Source organism: Felis catus, chromosome C2 (assembly GCF_018350175.1).
Source record: "Felis catus isolate Fca126 chromosome C2, F.catus_Fca126_mat1.0, whole genome shotgun sequence".
In the NCBI taxonomy this organism is placed as follows: domain Eukaryota; kingdom Metazoa; phylum Chordata; class Mammalia; order Carnivora; family Felidae; genus Felis; species Felis catus.
In genome coordinates, this window is record NC_058376.1 from 8883529 (window position 1) to 8889131 (window position 5603).

A 5603-nucleotide genomic window follows, 5' to 3' on the forward strand; every position below is an offset into this window, starting at 1 on the left:
ACACACACACACACACACACAAAAGATTTTGAACCAGGCGGGTGAGCCCTTGGGCACCTTCCGTGCTGGCTGTGCAGATTTGCACATTCAGGGGTCACTTCTCCTGGTTTCCTTCATTATGAGAGGGGTGGTCAGGGTGCCTGTGTGACTCAGTGGAATTGTGCAGGTGCTACTCTGCTCCCAAGGTCAAGGCCAATTAAACCGGTTAATCAGGTGGTGTGAGAGACCTAGTTTCAACTTCGCTTTAATTTTATCTATTTTTTTTTTTTTTAATGTAAGCTCTTTGCCCAAGGTGGGGCTTGAACTCAGGACACCAAGATCAAAAGTTCCGTGCTCTACCAACTCAGCCAGGCGGGTGTCCACTCAATCTTCCTGTTAATTTTGGAGAAGCGCTACCAATCACCCGCCCCTGCCCTGGGCGTGGGGGTGGGGACGAGAGAGGTGGATACTTGGAAGAGTTTATTGAGAAATCTAACTTTAGAATAAGTGCAAGCAAGTACGGGGTAAGGAAGGGCCCAGAGGCGAATGGCAACGGCAGGGTTGGATCATGGTAGTCGATGACTGGCGTAGCGAGGCCACAGGCACCGTTTTCCACTTGTTTGGGAAGTGTCAGCACTGCAGGGGCACAAGTGACGGCCCCAAACCCCCTTTAAGCACTTTAAACAAGGGAGTAGACACTGCAAAGCTCATATGCGACTGGGTTTTACTTCCTGGGTAGTTGGGAGGCCAGGGAGGGAAAAGATCCACGCCGTTATTAACCATGCACAAATAATCTTTGTGTTTATTGAAGCCTACTTAAGATAACTGACCAGAAAACACCTCCCTGTTTCAGCAACATCAAGGGTGCTCCACTGAAAGCTAATGAGTTTGTATTTCTGTTTAGCCTGATGTCTACACCACGGTTTTGGAGAAGCTGTCAACTCTGGCAAACGAGGGAGCTGAAGGAAGCCACGGGAGCCGCACCTGCCAACACCGCTGAAGCCCCGGGGCCAGCCCCTCCCTGTCTGTTCTTTAAGGTGCTTGGACTTTACTTGATCCTTTGAGGTCCAGCAGTTGGACTATCTGAGCGTAAGTTCCCGAAATGGAAATTCGCACTCACTATCTTGCACAAATATTTTAATTTCTGAATGGCCTGGACTGAGCCAGGGGGCAAGGGTCCTTTGTGCCATAGCCATTGCGAATCCTGAAAAAGCTGCAACCCTTCAGCTGAGAGTGGAAAGACAATTCCCAGCTAGAAAGAAAGAGAGGAAAAAGCTCCAAGTGTAGTTAGAAAACTCATATTTGTACAAAAATCCTTTGAGCCTTATTTGACAGTGAATGTCTTTTTCCAGTTTTGTTTGTTCTTGAATCTCTCAGCAACCTTTTGCCTGCATGACTCTTGAGGTTCGTTCCCAGCAAAGGTGACTGACGGATCTTCTAGGAATTCATGCTTTCAAGTTGATTTTCCGTGTTGGTCATCGAAGCTGCTTCACTTTAGATACTTTATGGGATGTTCATGAAGGGAACTGGGGGGTGAGATTTCTCAGAGTGTCTCTAAAGACATTATTCATAATTAAAACAAATGATGCATGGAAATCACCAGAAAAATTATGGCAAGTAATGTTCAAACATGTTTTCAGGCCATGTGGAATAAATAAAATCATTAAGGGCTGGCTGGGTAATGTGACCTCCCAGCTTTATTCTGTGCCCGGATGACCTGATAGAGATTCGTAGATGTGGCAGAAGCATCTGGGATGGGAGCCAAAGAACATCAGTGCTTTCTCCAGGTATTTTGTGTATTGATAATGAAAGTTAGAATTCCATTTCTTCCAAGACCCCGTGCACAGTACAATCCTAGAGGTGGGTAAGATAGCACGAAAAGGAAAATCTTAAATCTTAAGATTATCTTCAATCTTAAAATAATCTTAAATAATCTTAGATTGTTTTTTAGGGGAAATAAAGACTGGAAAGCCCATGTGATAGAGTCTGAAAGACAGAATGAACCTATTAGAACTTAGACCCACCTGGTGATAGATCAGTTGGTGTTCAACAGGTTTTTCTCGGCCCCTCAGTGGTGAATTTCCCAAAACAGACCATCTTGTTCTGAAACTTAGCTGTGCCGGGAAAAGCAGTAGACGGAGGTTCCAAGGTTTTGGAATTACAAACCTCTTAAGGTGGTAGTTATGTGGGTACAGCCACTTCCTGATAGCAAAGTAGAGCAGGGCCTGTGAAGGCTGTTGAGTGGCCTGCACTGGGTTTAAAAAAAATTTTTTTAAACCTTTTGATTTATTTTTGAGAGACAGAGCGTGAGCAGGGGAGGGGCAGAGAGGGAGACACAGAATAAGAAGGAGGCTTCAGGCTCAGAGCTGTCAGCGCAGAGCCTGACATGGGGCTCGAAGCATGAGATCACGACCTGAGCTGAAGTCGGATAGTCAACTGACTGAGCTGCCCAGGCGCCCCTGGCCTGCACCAGTTTAATGCAGCTTCCAAAAGTATTGGGTTTACAGTCTAACTTACTTGGAGCATTGGTGGACCGGGCTGGTATATGTCCATTTCTAATGTTCCTATGGAGAATCAGCATTTAATAGGACAGTTAACTTAAATTGGTTAACTTAAATTGCATTAAATAATGCAAACCAAAGAAGCAGTTGCCCTTCCTAAGAAATGGCCCCATTTACATACTTGAAAGAATAGATACGGGGCGCCTGGGTGGCGCAGTCGGTTGGGCGTCCGACTTCAGCCAGGTCACGATCTCACGGTCTGTGAGTTCGAGCCCCGCATCAGGCTCTGGGCTGATGGCTCGGAGCCTGGAGCCTGCTTCCGATTCTGTGTCTCCCTCTCTCTCTGCCCCTCCCCCATTCATGCTCTGTCTCTCTCTGTCCCAAAAATAAATAAAAAACGTTGAAAAAAAAAAATTAAAAAAAAAAAAAAAAAGAATAGATACAATTTCCAGAGCCATTGTGGTTGCCCAGATGCACTGTAGTGTGACTTACTCAGATCATTATATATATACATATATACATACATATATATACATATATATCTTACTTACATATGCATATATATACATATATGTGTGTGTGTATATATATACACACACATATGTATATATCTATAGATATATATACATATATCTATATAGATATATATACATATATATCTATATATATATATTTTTTAAGCTCTACACCCAAGCTGGGGCTTGAACTAACAACCCCGAGATCAAGAGTTGCATGCTCTACCGACTGAGCCATCCAGGCACCGTCTTAGGTCATTTTAGACTCTTCACAGTCCACTAAGTCATGGGCCCATGTGGTGACTCAGTGTGAGGGTGGCTGGAACACAGGGATCAAGGGCAGTGTGTTCCCAGGCACTCATTATTCATTGCAGTCTAGAGCCGGACTGACTTAGAAGCAGCTTGTACTTTACCCAACAAAAGGAATGCGGTTCTTTGAATTGGGGAGCCCTCACGCACTCCTGCTCGCACACAAGCTGTTACTCATTCAGGAAACATCCATCCAGTGGCCCAGAGTGCCAGGCACCTAGCCAGACATTTGCATGATAAAAGTGAGTTCCTGCCTTTGAGGCCATTCTCAGTGCTGATAATGCTTTGATTGAGAATCTGACCTGCTAATGTGTGCCTTAGAAATGTCCCTGGGTTTTGAGCCATTGATTCCATCTCTGATTATTTGTGCTATGGAAAGCATTTCCAAAATGAAAAAGGCCTTTTCTCATGAGTATTTGTGTAATGGTTAAGGGTGCAGGCGTGGTGTCACGTGTGGATTTGACTCCTCTTTACCCCCCCTCAGTTTTGTTATCTGTACAATGGGGATAATAGCTACCTCATAAGGAGATTATGAGTTTTGACTAAAAAATGAATGACGTGTATAGTGAGTGTAAAGGGCCTAGCGCATTACCTGGGCGAGGTGCCCCAGTGAATATGTTTTTGGTGTGTGTGTGTGTGTGTGTGTGTGTGTGTCAGTGTTAGCATGAGACCCAAGAGCGTTGTGCTGAGGCCAACACTTCCAGTGATGGTGTTTTCATCCTAGGCTGGAAGCTAATGCTGGATTCAGCCAGCCCGTCCTGCAGTCTTTCCTGAAGTACTTCCTGTAGTTTGGAAGCACCAGAGTTCCTCCATTAAATCTCTTTCTGCCCCCTGTCCCCCCAAAAAGACAATTTGTTATCCGCCACTAAATCAATTTGTTATCGACAACTAAATCCTGACCGGCATGTGTTGGAAAGTGTGCCAATACTATGAAATGTTGTATGATCACCAGCAAAACAACAGAACTACAGAGAGAGAGACCAGATATCCCTTCAAGTGTTGGTGGTGAGTATATTTGGGTAGGAAGACCATGAATGATCTTTCGGTGTACTTTTTGTTGCCTTTCTTTTTTAAACAGCAGCTTTACTGAGATCTATTCACATCTCATTTAAATTCACTCATTTAAAATGTGCAATTCAGGGACACCTGGGTGGCTCAGTCGGTTGAGTGTCCCACTCGGAATTTCAGCTCGGGTGGTGGTCTCCAGGTTGTCTGACTGAGCCCCAAGCTGGGCTCTGTGCTGGGTGTGGAGCCTGCTTGGGATTCTCTTTCTCCCTCTCCATCTGCCCCTCCCTCTGTTCACGCTCTGTCTCTCCATAAACAACAAACAAAAACAAAAAAAATGTGCAATTCAGTGGCTTCCGGTATATTTACAGATGGGTGCAGCCATCAACACACACGATTTTAGGACATTTTCATCGCCTCCCCCCACAAAAAACCCCATTAGTTATTAATTCCCTATCTTCCTGCCCCCACCACCAGCCCTAAGGAACTGCTAACTTACTTTCTCTCTCTATGGATTTCTCTACCTTGGACTTTCATATGAATAGGGTCGTACAGCATGTGGTCTTATGTATCTGGCTCATTTCACTTAACATAATGTTATCAGACTTGTAGCATACACATTGTAGTGTATATCAGTACTTCATGCCTTTTCATAGCCAAATATTCCACTGTACGGAGAGCCCATCCACTGTATGGATAGTCCATGGGTCTGTTGATGGGCATTTGAGTTGTTTACACCTTCCGGCTGCTGTGAATAATGCTGGTATTTCCCTCCAACCTTTATTTTGACCATGTAGCAATTTTATGATGAATATTTAGTAAATTTTATAACGAAGAAAATCTGGCCTGGGTAACTAGGACATTTCAATTTCGTATTCAGAAGAGGGCAAGATCGTAGATTGCATCCTTTTGGATTGACCAATTAGCTTAGTACACATTAAAACTCTATTCCGAGCCAGATTTACAGCCTCTATCAGCACCTATGTCCAGCAGTCCAGTCTATACGTGGTATTTTGGGTCAACAGAAGGATGGGAAGAGAGACTACAAACTCATTTCCACCTCTCAGCGGCTCTGAAGTGAACAGGGCAGATGTGCTAAACTCACACAAGTCCCAAGATTTGACTTTTGGTATTTTCACTGTAAAAACTGTATTTACTGGGGGTGCCTGGGTGGCTCAGTTGGTTGAGCGTCCGACTTCGGCTCAGGTCACGATCTCATAGGTTCATGAGTTCCAGCCCTACATCGGGCTCTTAGCTCTCCGTGAAGAACCCACTTTGAATCCTCTGTCCCTCT